The following is a 16,599-nucleotide window of genomic DNA, read 5'->3' as shown; positions in this document are numbered from 1 at the left end:
AAACCAATCCTCCAATGATAACAAGCACTAGTATAGTAAAAACTATACTAAAAAAAAAACCCAAAAACAAAATATGGACAATCAGAATCCTAGGACAAATGACAAAAGGAAAGCTTTTGGGAAGTCTGAGGTCTTCTGCTAGCGTTCAGTAGGTATTCTTTGGAGTTGTTCCACATGTAGATGTAGTTTTTATGTACTTGTGGGGAGGAAGGTGATCTCCCCATCTTACTCCTCCACCATCTAGAAGACACCTTCTTCAAATCCAAACACAGCCTCTCCACACGTACCGAGTTTGGATACTGCAGGAAAGCATCCCCGGTTCCCGGTATTTGTGCCCCTTTGATGATCATCCACATCCCGCTCCTATTCTTTTGGTTATATCCATTCTAGTGGGTAGTGTTATGTCATCGTGCTTTTAATTTGCATCTCCCGGAAGAATAATGGTGTTAAGGACCTTTTCATGTGTTTATTAGCCATTTATATATCTTCTTTAGAGAAATGTCTATTGAATTATTTTGCTCATTTTTAATTGGAATATTTGAAGTTTTAATATTGAATTTAGAAGTTATTTACATATTCTGTATCCATTTTTATATATTTTAGAAGATATATGATTCATTTAATTTATGTTGCTCCATAATAAATTACCACTAATTTAGGGGCCAAAACATCACACACATTTATAATCCCACAATTTCCATGGGTCAGAAGTCTGAGCATGGCTTAGCTGAGTTCTCTGCTCAGGGTCTTGGAATGATGTAATCAAGATTTTGACAGGACAGTACTTTCCTCTGGAGGCTCAAATGGGGAAAGATCTGCTTCCAAGTTCATTCAGGTTATTGGCAGAATTCATCTTCCTATTGATGTGTGAGTGTTGGTCCTGGCTTTTTGCTGGCTGTTGGCTGTTGGCTACTCAGTTGCTTAATACATGAACTTCCTCATCATGGCTGCTTAGTTCATCAAGCCAGTAAGGAGAAGATTGCTCAGCTGCTAAGACAGAGTCTTATACAACATAACTAGCGGTGGGAGTGGTATCTCATCACTGTTATCATATCTTTTAAGTTGCAAGCATGTGAAAGGGCCTGCCTACATTGAATGGAAAGGAGTTAAACAAAGACATAGACACCAGGAGGAAACTATCGGGATTATCTAATGTCTGTCCTCCATGTATCATTTGCAAATATATTCTCCCAGTCTGTAGCTTGTGTTTTCATTTACCTAAGGGTACTTTTTGAAGCATAAAAATTTTAATTTTAATGAAGTCCAATTTATCTTTTTCTCCCCTTCTTTTAAGGTTTATACTTTTGGTATTGTATCTAAGGAAACTTTACCCATCTGAAGATGATGAAGGTTTTATTATTTGTCTCCTTCTGGCAGTTTTAGTATTTTAGCTCTTATGTTTAGGTCAATGATCCATTTTAAGTTAATTTTGTGTATAGTGTCACATTAGTGTTCAGTTCATTTTATTGCAGGTGGATATAAAAATGGTCACAGAACTATTTATTGAAAAAACTCTCCTTTCTTCAATTGGGTTTTTCTTAGCGTCTTGTTATTGACCATAAATGTAAGGGTTTATTTTGGACTCTTAATTTTGTTCTATCCATATGGTGTTTTTATTACTGTAGCTTTGTGATAAGTTTTGAAACCTGGTAGTTTAAATCTTCTAATTTGCTCTTCCTTTTAAAAATTGTTTTGACTATTCTAAGTCTTTTGCACTTCTATATATATCTTAGGATTAGCTAACCAATGTGTATAAAAATTCTTGCTGGACTATTGATAGTGATTATATTGAATCAATAGATCAATTTTGGGATAATTACTACCTTAACAATATTGAGTCTTCCAATCAATGGCCATGGCAGATCTCTCAATTATGTATACCTTCTTGATATCCTCTCAGCAATGCTTTGTAGATTTCAATGTACAAATATTACATGTGTTTTTATAATTTTTCTTAGGTATTTTATTAATTTTGATATTATGAATAAAATTATTTAGTTGGTATTAATTTTGGATTGTTTGCTACAATCCAAATATATAGAAATATATTTAATTTTAGTATATATATCTAGCATTCTGTGACCTCTGTAGTTTATTAGTTCCAGCAATATTTTTATGGATCCTTTGGATTTTCTACTTATAAAATACCTTCTCTTTCTCTCTTCCTCTATCTCTCTCATATGTCTCTGTCTCTGTCTCTACCTTTATCTCTCTTTTTTTCTTTCTTCCTTTCTTGCATTCACTAGAACCACCAGAACAATGTTGAACAGAAATGTCAAGTTTACATTCTTTCCTTGATCCTAGAGATAGTAGGAAAACATTGTCACTATTTTTTATGATATAAGCTGCAGGCCTTAAAAATGACCATAATGAGGTTGAAAAACTTCCCTTCTATTTCTAGTTTGTTAGATGTTTTTATTGTGAAAAGTTAGAGAATATTTTCAAATGCTTTTTCTGAGTTTATTGGAAGCATCAAGTGGTTTTGTCATTTATTCTATTTCTGATGCTGATGCAACCTTGCATTCCTGGTAGAAATTATGGTTGGCCATGATTTATAATCCTTTTTATATGTTGCTGGATTCTATTGGCTAATATTTTACTAAGAATTTTGGTTTTATTTTCTTGAGAGCTATCTCTCTGTAGTTTTCTTTACTGAAATATCTTTATCTCTCTTTGATGTAATGGTAATACTACCCTCATAGAATGAGTTGCGAAATGTTCTTTTGTTTTCTGCTTTCTGAAAGAGTTTTTGAAGTGCCAGTATTATTTCTTTAAATATTTCATAGAATTCTCTAGTAAAAACATCTGGTTTGGGACTTTGTGGGAAAATTTTAAATAACTAATTCAATTTCTTATTCCCTAGGAAATTCAAATTTTTCATTTCTTTTGTCAGTCTTAGATTTTGTATTTTTCAGGAATTTGTCTATTTCATCTAACCTTTTGGCAGAATGTTGTTCATAATATGTCATAATCTTTTTGATTTCTATAGGGCTCATACTGGTTTTCTCTTTCATTTCTGGTTTTAATCATTTAAATGTCAGTATGCTAAATGTTTGACAATTTTCTTGACTTCTTCAAAAAAACCATCTTTTGGTGTATTGATTTTTCTCAGTTTTCTATTTTCTATTTAATTGAATTCTGCTCTAATCTTTATTTTTTCTATTTTTTCCTGCTTGCTTTGGAATCAGTTTATCTTTTTTTTTTTTCTATTTTCCTGCAGTGGAAGCTTAGTTTATTGATTTGAGACCTTTCATCTTTATTGACAGAGGAGATTACAGCTGTAAATTTCTCTCTAAGCACTGCTGTATCTGCATCTAATAAATTCTGATATGTTGTATTTTCATTCTCACACAGATTGAAATATATATTTTAAACTTATTTTGTGATTTCCTTTTTTACTCATGGGTTATGTAGGAGTGTGTTTAACTTCCAAATATTATAGGTTTTCCCTGGTATTAATATAACCATTTCATCTCTCTTACAGATATTCTTTACATGATCTATTTTTTCCTCCTTTTATTTTCAACTTGCTTTGTCTCTGTACCTAAGTAGTGTTTCTTCTAGACCCCATATAACTCAGGCTAGCTTTTTGATTAAATCTGTTAATATCTTTTTTTCCCTTTGAATGGAGTACTTAGTCCATTCACTCTTAGTGTTATCACTGTTATGGCTGGATTTCATGCCATCTATTTTCTCTTTGCTTTCTATTTTATTCATGCAGTTTTTGCTCACTTATTTCTCATTTAATGTCCTATTTTGTGTCAAACTATTTTTGTCTATTTTATTTCTTCTGCTGATTTTTTTTTAAACATCTTTATTGAAGTATAATTGCCTTACAATGGTGTGTTAGCTTCTGCTTTATAACAAAGTGAATCAGTTATACATATACAATATGTTCCCATTTCTCTTCCCTCTTGCATCTCCCTCCCTCCCACCCTCCCCATCCCACCCCTCTAGGTGGTCACAAAGCACTGAGCTGATCTCCCTGTGCTATGCGGCTGCTTCCCACTAGCTATCTATTTTACATTTGGTAGTGTATATATGTCCATGACACTCTCTTACCCTTTCACATCTCACCCCACCCCCTCCCCATATCCTCAAGTCCATTCTCTGGTAGGTCTGTGTCTTTATTCCCGTCTTGCCACTAGGTTCTTCATGGCCTTTTTTTTTTTTTTTTTTCCCTTAGATTCCGTATATATGTGTTAGCATACTGTATTTGTTTTTCTCTTTCTGACTTACTTCACTCTGTATGACAGACTCTAACTCCATCCACCTCATTACAAATACCTCCATTTCATTTCTTTTTATGGCTGAGTAATATTCCATTGTATATATGTGCCACATCTTCTTTATCCATTCATCTGTCGATGGACATTTAGGTTGCTTCCATGTCCTGGCTATTGTAAATAGAGCTGCAATGAACATTTTGGTACATGACTCTTTTTGACCTATGGTTTTCTCAGGGTATATGCCCAGTAGTGGGATTGCTGGGTCGTATGGTAGTTCTATTTGTAGTTTTTTAAGGAACCTCCATACTGTTCTCCATAGTGGCTGTATCAATTTACATTCCCACCAACAGTGCAAGAGTGTTCCCTTTCCTCCACACCCTCTCCAGCATTTATTGTTTCTAGATTTTTTGATGATGGCCATTCTGACCGGTGTGAGATGATATCTCATTGTAGTTTTGATTTGCATTTCTCTAATGATTAATGATGTTGAGCATTCTTTCATGTGTGTGTAGGCCATCTGTATATCTTCTTTGGAGAAATGTCTATTTAGGTCTTCTGCCCATTTTTGGATTGGGTTGTTCGTTTTTTTGTTATTGAGCTGCATGAGCTGCTTGTAAATCTTGGAGATTAATCCTTTGTCCGTTGCTTCATTTGCAAATATTTTCTCCCATTCTGATGGTTGTCTTTTGGTCTTGTTTATGGTTTCCTTTGCTGTGCAAAAGCTTTTAAGTTTCATTAGGTCCCATTTGTTTATTTGTGTTCTTATTTCCGTTTCTCTGGGAGCTGGGTCAAAAAGAATCTTGCTGTGATGTATGTCATAGAGTATTCTGCCTATGTTTTCCTCTAAGAGTTTGATAGTGTCTGCCCTTACACTTAGGTCTTTAATCCATTTTGAGTTTATTTTTGTGCATGGTGTCAGGGAGTGTTCTAATTTCATACTTTTACATGTACCTGTCCAATTTTCCCAGCACCACTTATTGAAGAGGCTGTCTTTTCTCCACTGTATATGCTTGCCTCCTTTATCAAAGATAAGGTGACCATATGTGTGTGGGTTTATCTCTGGGCTTTCTATCCTGTTCCATTGATCTATATTTCTGTTTTTGTGCCAGTACCAAACTGTCTTGATTACTGAAGCTTTGTAATATAGTCTGAAGTCAGGGAGCCTGATTCCCCCAGCTCCATTTTCGTTCTCAAGATTGCTTTGGCTATTCGGGGTCTTTTGTGTTTCCATACAAATTGTGAAATTTTTTGTTCTAGTTCTGTGAAAAATGCCAGTGGTAGTTTGATAGGGATTGCATTGAATCTGTAGATTGCTTTGGGTAGTAGAGTCATTTTCACAATGTTGATTCTTCCAATCCAGGAACATGGTATATCTCTCCATCTATTTGTATCATCTTTAATTTCTTTCATCAGTGTCTTATAATTTTCTGCATACAGGTCTTTTGTCTCCTTAGGTAGGTTTATTCCTAGATATTTTATTCTTTTTGTTGCAATGGTAAATGGGAGTGTTTTCTTAATTTCACTTTCAGATTTTTCGTCATTAGTGTATAGAAATGCAAGAGATTTCTGTGCATTAATTTTGTATCCTGCTACTTTACCAAATTCATTGATTAGCTCTAGGAGTTTTCTGGTAGCATCTTTAGGATTCCCTATGTATAGTATCATGTCATCTGCAAATAGTGACAGCTTTACTTCTTCTTTTCCGATTTGGATTCCTTTTATTTCTTTGTCTTCTCTGATTGCTGTGGCTAACACTTCCAAAACTATGTTGAATAATAGTGGTGAGAGTGGGCAACCTTGTCTTGTTCCTGATCTTAGTGGAAATGGTTTCAGTTTTTCACCATTGAGGACAATGTTGGCTGTGGGTTTGTCATATATGGCCTTTATTATGTTGAGGAGAGTTCCCTCTATGCCTACTTTCTGCAGGGCTTTTATCATAAATGGGTGTTGAATTTTGTCAAAAGCTTTCTCTGCATCTATTGAGATGATCATATGGTTTTTCTCCTTCAATTTGTTAATATGGTGTATCACATTGATTGATTTGTGTATATTGAAGAATCCTTGCATTCCTGGGATGAACGCAACTTGATCATGGTGTATGATCCTTTTAATGTGCTGTTGGATTCTGTTTGCTAGTATTTTGTTGAGGATTTTTGCATCTATGTTCATCAGTGATATTGGCCTGTAGTTTTCTTTCTTTGTGACATCTTTGTCTGGTTTTGGTATCAGGGTGATGGTGGCCTTGTAGAATGAGTTGGGGAGTGTTCCTCCCTCTGCAATATTTTGGAAGAGTTTGAGAAGGATAGGTGTTAGCTCTTCTCTAAATGTTTGATAGAATTCGCCTGTGAAGCCATCTGGTCCTGGGCTTTTGTTTGTTGGAAGGTTTTTAATCACAGTTTCAATTTCAGTGCTTGTGATTGGTCTGTTCATATTTTCTATTTCTTCCTGGTTCAGTCTCGGCAGTTTGTGCATTTCTAAGAATCTGTCCATTTCTTCCAGGTTGTCCATTTTATTGGCATAGAGTTGCTTGTAGTAATCTCTCATGATCGTTTGTATTTCTTCAGTGTCAGTGGTTACTTCTCCTTTTTCATTTCTAATTCTATTGATTTGAGTCTTCTCCCTTTTTCTCTTGATGAGTCTGGCTAATGGTTTATCAATTTTGTTTATCTTCTCAGAGAACCAGCTTTTAGTTTCATTGATTTTTGCTATTGTTTCCTTCATTTCTTTTTCATTTATTTCTGACCTAATCTTTATGATTTCGTTCCTTCTGCTGGTTTTGGGGGTTTTTTGTTCTTCTTTCTCTAATTGCTTTAGGTGCAAGGTTAGGTTGTTTATTCGAGATGTTTCCTGTTTCTTGAGGTAGGCTTGTATTGCTATAAACTTCCCTCTTAGCACTGCTTTTCCTGCGTCCCATAGGTTTTGGGTCATCGTATCTCCATTGTCATTTGTTTCTAGGTATTTTTTGATTTCCCCTTTGATTTCTTCAGTGATCACTTCGTTATTAAGTAGTGTATTGTGTAGCCTCCATGTGTTTGTATTTTTTACACATCTTTTCCTGTAATTGATATCTAGTCTCATAGCGTTGTGGTCGGAAAAGATACTTGATACGATTTCAATTTTCTTAAATTTACCAAGGCTTGATTTGTGACCCAAGATATGATCTATCCTGGAGAATGTTCCATGAGCACTTGAGAAAAATGTGTATTCTGTTGTTTTTGGGTGGAATGTCCTATAAATATCAATTAAGTCCATCTTGTTTAATGTATCATTTAAAGCTTGTGTTTCCTTATTTATTTTCATTTTGGATGATCTGTCCATTGGTGAAAGTGGGGTGTTAAAGTCCCCTACTATGATTGTGTTGCTGTCGATTTCCCCTTTTATGGCTGTTAGTATTTGCCTTATGTATTGAGGTGCTCCTATGTTGGGTGCATAAATATTTACAATTGTTATACCTTCCTCTTGGATCGATCCCTTGATCATTATATAGTGTCCTTCTTTGTCTCTTGTAATAGTCTTTATTTTAAAGTCTATTTTGTCTGATATGAGAATTGCTACTCCAGCTTTCTTCTGATTTCCATTTGCATGGAATATCTTTTTCCATCCCCTCACTTTCAGTCTGTATGTGTCCCTAGGTCTGAAGTGGGTCTCTTGTAGACAACATATATATGGGTCTTGTTTTTGTATCCATTCAGCCAGCCTGTGTCTTTTGGTGGGAGCATTTAATCCATTTACATTCAAGGTAATTATCAATATGTATGTTCCTATTCCCATTTCCTTAAATGTTTTGGGTTTGTTATTGGAGGTGTTTTCCTTCTCTTGTGTTTCTTGCCTAGAGAAGTTCCTTTAGCATTTGTTGTAAAGCTGGTTTGGTGGTGCTGAATTCTCTTAGCTTTTGCTTGTCTGTAAAGGTTTTAATTTCTCCATCACATCTGAATGAGATCCTTGCTGGGTAGAGTAATCTTGGTTGTAGGTTTTTCTCCTTCATCACTTTAAGTATATCCTGCCACTCCCTTCTGGCTTGCAGAGTTTCTGCTGAAAGATCAGATGTTAACCTTATGGGGATTCCCTTGTGTGTTATTTGTTTTTTTTTCCCTTGCTGCTTTTAATATGTTTTCCTTATATTTAATTTTTGACAGTTTGATTAATATGTGTCTTGGCATGTTTCTCCTTGGGTTTATCCTGTATGGGACTCTCTGTGCTTCCAGGACTTGGTTAACTATTTCCTTTCCCATATTAGGGAAGTTTTCAACTATAATCTCTTCAAATATTTTCAGTCCCTTTCTTTTTCTCTTCTTCTTCTGGGACCCCTATAATTCGAATGTTGGTGCGTTTAATGTTGTCCCAGAGGTCTCTGAGACTGTTCTCAGTTCTTTTCATTCTTTTTTCTTTATCCTGCTCTGCAGTAGTTATTTCCACCATTTTATCTTCCAGGTCACTTATCCTTTCTTCTGCCTCAGTTATTCTGCTATTGATCCCATCTAGAGTCTTTTTAATTTCATTTATTGTGTTTTCATCGTTGCTTGGTTCCTCTTTAGTTCTTCTACGTCCTTGTTAAATGTTTCTTGCATTTTGTCTATTCTATTTCCCAGATTTTGGATCATCCTTACTATCATTATTCTGAATTCTTTTTCAGGTAGACTACCTATTTCCTCTTCATTTGTTAAGTCTGGTGTGTTTTGACCCTGCTCCTTCATCTGCTGTGTGTTTTTCTGTCGTCTCATTTTGCTTATCTTACTGTGTTTGGGGTCTCCTTTTCACAGGCTGCAGGTTCGTAGTTCCCGTTGTTTTTGGTATCTGTCCCCAGTGGCTAAGGTTGGTTCAGTGGGTTGTGTAGGCTTCCTGGTGGAGGGAACTAGTGCCTGAGTTCTGGTGGATGAGGCTGGATCTTGTCTTTCTGATGGGCACGTCCACGTCTGGTGGTGTATTTTGGGGTGTCTGTGGCCTTATTATGATTTTAGGCAGCCTCTCTGCTAATTGATGGGGCTGTGTTCCTGTCTTGCTAGTTGTTTGGCATAGGGTGTTCAGCACTGTAGCTTGTTGGTCATTGAGTGATGCTGGGTCTTGATGTTGAGATGGAGATCTCTGAGAGATTTTTGCCGTTTGGTATTATGTGGAGCTGGGAGGTCTCTTGTGGACCAGTGTCCTGAAGTTGGCTCTCCCACCTCAGAGGTACGGCCCTGATGCCTGGCTGGAGCACCAAGAGCCTTTCGTCCACACGGCTCAGAGTAAAAGGGAGAAAAAATAGAAAGAAAGAAAGAAAGAGGCTATAATATAGTGAAGTAAAATAAAGCTATTATAAAGCACAGCTATACAGACAAAATCTCACCCAGAAGCATATACATATACACTCACAAAAAAAGGAAAAGGGGAAAAATTAATATATCCTGCTCCCAAAGTCCACCTCCTGAATTTGGGATGATTCGTTGTCTATTCAGGTATTCAACAGATGCAGGCACATCAATTTGTTTGTGGAGTTTTAATCCACTGCTTCTGAGGCTGCTGGGAGAGATTTCCCCTTCTCTTCTCTGTTCGCACAGTTCCCGGGGTTCAGCTTTGGATTTGGATCCGCCTCTGCATGTAGGTCGCCTGAGGGCGTCTGTTCCCTGCCCAGACAGGACGGGGTTAAAGGAGCAGCTGCTTCGGGGGCTCTGGCTCACCCAGGCCGCGGGGAGGGAGGGGTACAGAGGAGGCGGGGCGAGCCTGCGGCGTCAGAGGCCGGCGTGACGTTGCAGCAGCCTGAGGTGCGCAGTGCGTTCTCCCGGGGAAGTTGTCCCCGGATCACGGGACCCTGGCAGTGGCGGGCTGCACAGGCTCCCAAGAGGGGCGGTGTGGAGAGTGACCTGTGCTCGCACACAGGATTTTTGGAGGCGGCAGCAGCAGCCCCAGCGTCTCACGCCCGCCTCTGGGGTCCGCGCTGATAGCCGCGGCTCGCGCCAGTCTCTGGAGTTCGTTTAGGCGGCGCTCTGAATCCCCTCTCCTCGCGCACCAGGAAACAAAGAGGGAAGAAAAAGTCTCTTGCCTCTTCGGCAGCTGCAGACTTTTTCCCGGTCTCCCTCCCGGCTCGCTGTGGTGCACTAACCCCTTCAGGCTGTGTTCACGCCACCAACCCCAGCCCTCTCTCTGGGATCTGACCGAAGCTGAGCCTCAGCTCCCAGCCCCCGCCCGCCCCGGCGGCTGAGCAGACAAGCCTCTCGTGCTGGTGAGTGCTGCTCGGCGCCGAGCCTCCGTGCAGGAACCTCTCCGCTTTGCCCTCCGCACCCCTGTTGCTGTGCTCTCTTCCGTGGCTCCGAAGCTTCCCCCCTCTGCCACCTGCAGTCTCTGCCCGCGAAGGTCCTTCCTAGTGCGTGGAAATCTTTCCTCCTTCACAGCTCCCTCCCACTGGTGCAGGTGCTGTCCCTATTCTTTTGTCTCTGTTATTTCTTTTTTCTTTTGCCCTACCCAAGTACGGGGGGAGTTTCTTGCCTTTTGGGAGGTCTGACGTTTTCTGCCAGCGTTCAGTGCGTGTTCTGTAGGAGCAGTTCCACGTGTAGATGTATTTCTACTGTATCTGTGGGAAGGAAGGTGATCTCCACGTCTTACTCTTCCGCCATCTTCTCCCCCTTCTGCTGATTTTTTAAAAACCCTTTCCCATTTATTTTCTTCCTTGTTTCTGAGGAATTAAAAATAGATTTTAACATATTATACTCTAATTAAGAATAATACTGACTTAATTCTGGTAAAGTATAGACATGTTGTTTCTGTTGTTTCATATATTTTCTTCCCCTCTCCTTTGTGCTTCATTGTCATATATGTTACATATGTTATAAACCCCACTATAGGCTATTACACTTATTGCTCCATACAATTTTATAAGTTAATGAAACAAATGAGAAATATATCTATAGATTCTTTTATACTCACCCTATATATGCTGTATCTGATGTTCTTCACTTCTACTTAGAAATTCAAGTTATTTCCTGGCATCACTTTCTTTCAGCCTGAAGGACATCCTTTAGTGTTTCTTGTAAGACAGTTTGATAGTAACAAATTCTCTCAATTTCTTTTTCTGGATATAACATTATTTTACCTTTTTTTTTTTTGGCCGCACCATGCATCATGCGGGATCTTAGCTCCCCAACCAGGGATTGAACCCATGCCCCACTGCAGTGGAAGCACAGAGTCTTAATCACTGGACTTCTAGGGAGGTCCCAATTTTACCTTTATATTTTAAAAATAAAGTATTTTCCTTCCACTCTTTAAAGGTATCTTTCCACTACATTTGGACCTCCATTTTTTTCTGATAGAAAGTCAATCACTAATTATATTTTTGTTCTCTTGTACATGATGAGTTGTTTTCTTTTTCTTGCTGCTTCCAGGATTTTCTCTTTTTCTTTGAATTTGATTAGCTTAACTATGATGAATCTCTGTGAGACTCTCTTTCTCAGTTTATTTTCTCATGCTTATTTTTAAGCCTGGTTTCCTAGGGTTAACCCTGTGTCAGTACAATCAGTGTTCAGCCAAAAGTTGACAAGAGACTGTGTTCAAACCCCTCAGGTCAGAAGGGCTCACACTCTGAAGATAGATCTGTGTGTGTCCTGTAGAGTGCATTCAAATGCCAGGCCATTTTCAAGTCTTTCCTTTACTACATTAGTTTCTGCCAAGCAGTCTCATATCATCTCTCTCTCTCTTTCTCTCTCTCTCTCATAAACACACACACACACATACACACACACAAACTGTATTGTTGAACCACACAGACAGAGCTGGGGTGAGGTATGGGAAGAATCCTCATCAAAGACCACTATAGAATCATCCAGTTTCTATGCAAACTTTAGCAGTTTTCAAGAATAAATGCTTCTCTGTATGTCTTTGGTCAATTTCCAGAATGCTGAAATACTTGTTTTTGACCGTCTTATCCATCCATATAGTTGCTTTCTGAAAACAAATATTGTCCACTTTCCTATCCCATTAGGTGGAGGTTCTACATGTTCAAATAATTAAGGTTTGATAAAAACTAATTAAAATCTAATTAAACTAGGTAAAGTTAAATTAACTAATTAAAGCCTATGACTAATTATTTCCATGATACAAAGAATGTAACACTGAGAGCCCAAGGAAAGATTATGAGTTGTCACGATGAAATACCAACAACAAAAGTCCTATACTAGCAGATATTTTTCTCCTACAGGGAATTTGGCCCATAAAAAACATGTAGGGGATTTTATTATTATTAAAAATGTTTTAATGTACATTTCCTAGCGGCTTCTTGCTGGTATTTAAGTATATAATTAGTTGTTATATATTAACTTTTTATACAATAACCTTTTTTAATTCTTTATTTTCTATTTAAGTCCATTAATTTTCTTTAGCTTATTTGAGTCATATAACTAGGCAATCATATTATTTTCAATAGTATGAAATTTTTAATTATTTGAGTCAGTTTTAATTCTTATTTTTACATTCTTTTTTTGGTTTTTCTTTCTTAACATATTAACTACAATGTCCTGTAAATGCTAAATACAAGTGGTGTGAGCAAGTATGTTAATTTTTTCCTGTTTTAAAAAGAATGTCTCTAACATACATGATCATTAAATATGATACTAATTGTAAATTTATGATAGATACATTTTTTTTCAAGGGAAGGAAGTTCTATCCTATTCTTGGTTTCCTGAGAGATTTTATCATGACTGGATGTTGTATTTTATGTTTTTTTTTTTTTTCTTCTACAACAGCTGAGATAATTATATGCATTTTCTCTTTTAATTTATTAATGTGCTAAATTACATCTTTTTTTTTCCGTTCATATAATTTACTGCAGTTAGCACACTGTTTAAAAATTCAGCAACACACCAATAGTACAAAACTAAGCAAGATTATAAGTTAGTACCTGCCTCAGGAAAATAAAACATACTGTGATTGTCAATGTTAGATGTCAGTCTAAGTTTTAGAACAAAGGAATAATGTGAAACTAATAAAGGGAAAAAGCAATCATTCACAATGACCACAAAAAGAAAATCCAAAAGAAAGTCCGTTTTTTCACAGACATTGTCTTCTCTAAATTAATAAAAATTATTTTAACATAAACTGTATTTTAAAAAAACTAAAAACTCTTTAAGTAACTAAAGGTAATGCACCAAGGCCATTTTCACAGGTTTTTTTTTGTTTGTTTGTTTGCTTTAAATTCCATTACAGCCAAATTAACACACATTTGACCAAATATTTCCAAAACAGTCCAGCAACACACAATGGGGTTTTCCACTCAGTATCTTGAGCACAAAAATAAGCTATGTTTACAGTACTTAAGGAGATCAAATTCTAATATTGTCATCCTTGCATTTTTCATGTAAATCAAATGTTCTATCATGTATTTTTATATAATTTTTAGATATACTATTTATGAATATTTTATTTAGGAATTTTGCATCTGTATACATAACAGGGTAGGTTGGAGATTATCTATTCTTCTGCTAATCCTATACTATATCAAGTTGATACTATCCTTATAATATTAATTGATTTTTAAATATCTGTAAGAACTCATATATATATTTGGATGGTTAATTGTTAACTTTGTAAAAACTTATTTTTAAATCATCTTAACCTGGAATAGTTTTGAGGAGTGGGTTGTATAGGCATATATTTTAACTTACTGATTTAATGTATTTAATGGGTTTTTTTTACTTTTCAATTAACTTATTGCTTACTTGATATTGTATTTATACTAGGGTTATGACTGTGTATATTTTTATACTTATTTGCCTAAACTATTTTAGTATACTCTTAATCATTTACTCTATCTGTGGTTAATTTTTTTCTAATATAGTTTATAAAAGATTCCTTTTTCTTATCCTGTCTCATCAAAATTCTCAATTTTTGTCTACTTTGTTGATCTTTTCAAAGAACCAAACTTTGGCAGTTTTGAACTTCTCTATTGTTTCTTTATTTCTGATTTTAGTGATCAGAATTTAAGACAGTATGTTGTTAATTGCTATTTCAGTTGCATTCCAGAGGTTTTGATGTCATAATTTTTATTTTCATGTTTTTTTCACTATTTTCAAATTTTTATTATCATGTTTTCTTCGCACTAGCAATCATGTAAGAATGTATACTTTCTAATTTGAAGGTGCATGATTTTATACATATATATATACATACATATATATAATTATTTGGATAACTGTTGACTCATAAAGTATTCTGTATGCATACTAATTTGAGGGCATTTGTTCTTATAGTTACTGTGATTGATGTGCTGCAATTTCCCACTGTTTGTGTAACAGTCCATTTTTCTTTCAACTGTGTCAATTTTTGTCTCAAATCTTTCCATATTCTGTGAGACCAGAGATAGGTCTCTCTCCCAGGAGGATTTCCCTCTGCCAGGACCCGTAGAATGCTATAAAACATTAACCTAATTTAATTTGACTTTGGTAACTACTCAAGAATTGTAAACTCAAACTAATTCTACATGAGGTCATGCATAGCATTATGAATGGTCAACAAAATTTTCCTTTTTCTATATTTCAAATTCTGCTTTGAATCCTGACTGATATAATTTGTTGTTGTCAGATATTTTCGGTAGGAGGACTTTTTTAATCCAGATTTTCCTGAAGTTGCACCTCTTCAATGGTCTTATTTCAGGTAGAAGTCTTACTTCTAAGTAACCACTTTACCATGCCCAGAGCCTTGACTTCTGTCACTTGCACAGACTTTCAAACCCAAAAGCCAGCTACTGACCTTAGTAAATGCCCTTAGGGCATTCGTCATTTCAGGGCTCTCTAAACGCTGCAGTTTTCTGCTTATTCTTCGTTTTCTCCTTCTGGGGATTTCACTCAACATCGTGCAAGGTCAGCTATGCATTTAGAAATGGCATTTCTAGGCATTTTATGCCAGTAGTTGTGTTTTTGTTTTTGTTTTTTTCAGGGTGTTACTGGAAATAGAAGTCACAATGTAGTTTTTCAACAAAAAACAAAACAGTTTTTTTTCAAGCTGTGAAAATAGCTACTTAAAAAAAAATCTTTTATAAGCTCTCCTTTTTAAAACTGTAGACACTGACAGGAAGAAAAGATAAAATGTAATGAAGAACATTTATAGACTATCACTTGTGACCTAAGCAGGGTTCTTATCCCGTATAACTGGATATTTCCTTCTTGATTTAGGAATTATTCAGAGATATTTCCTCAAAATTGAGACAGGACTGCTGTGGACGAAGGGTGGAGTGATAAGTGTGATGGATGTTTAATTCTATACTAATATTTGTGATTAAAAATTACAGTTTAAACACAAGTTTAGTATGCTTTCTTAGTATCTGCAAATGGTTTGACATTTTACAGACAATTGAAATGTGAAGCTCTCAGGGTAAAACTTCACTCCTTCCCTGTCCACCCACGTGCCTTTGTAGAAAAAGTCCTCTACATAGGTACTCTTAGTCATCCCAATTACCCCTCTTTTAATGAAGGCTCAAAATCTTTCATGTAAATAATTACGATCACTTTTTAAATAGCCTCTAAAGCTCATAAATGTCAACAATACCAGATTACCTGGAATATATTTTTTCACTACTCAATATCTCTGTAGGACATCAGCTGTTAAAATCATGTGTTCTAGCACATTTGATTGATGCTGGGTTAATTCAATGCTAAAAGATTCTCCTACCTCAAAAATTCTCCAGCTATTCAATAGATTAGTATGCTTGATAAGTTGAACACAGACTCCCTCAAACATATTTAATTATAGAGCCTGTTTTTGAGGAGCTTCTCTAGAATCCTGAACTTCCTCTCCACCCCAGACCATTTTTCCGTGCAGTAAATCTTCAGAAATACTTTTCTTCTCTTTCATCCAAATCTCATAATATTACTCTCTGGATCAGAAATCCTCAATAAACCCCCATTTTCTAAAGACATGGGATAAGACCATTTATATCTTGTTCAAAATACTTAAACAGCATTGTTTGTATCCCTCACTTCTTGCTGCCACCATATCTCTTGCACTACTCATTAGATACACCAAAACTTTTATTTCTCCCTAAATATTTCTCTCTTAATACTATTTCCTTTCAAATACAGTTTTCTCTGCTTAGAGGATCTTTTGCTATTCTATTCCTGCCAAACGTCTACTCATCTTTCAAGTATTCCTCAATTTTTATCTGCCTTGAAAAAAATGTATCATACATAACCAGTTATTTTCCCCATCTTTTGAGCTCTCAGAGTATATAGTTTATGTATATATTATAGAGTATATCATGTTGTTAGCAATTATTTGTGTACCAATTATTTTCTTCTAGAATGTGAACTTCAATAGAACAAGCTCCTAGTCATCATTTCATAAAAGGATGATAGGAAAGGAATTATCTCAGTTTTAGCTGAGATCCTAAGATAACAGGTATTTTTATATT

The sequence above is a fragment of the Balaenoptera musculus genome, chromosome 9 (genome assembly GCF_009873245.2).
Source record: "Balaenoptera musculus isolate JJ_BM4_2016_0621 chromosome 9, mBalMus1.pri.v3, whole genome shotgun sequence".
NCBI lineage: Eukaryota > Metazoa > Chordata > Mammalia > Artiodactyla > Balaenopteridae > Balaenoptera > Balaenoptera musculus.
This window is presented reverse-complemented; position numbering follows the sequence as displayed.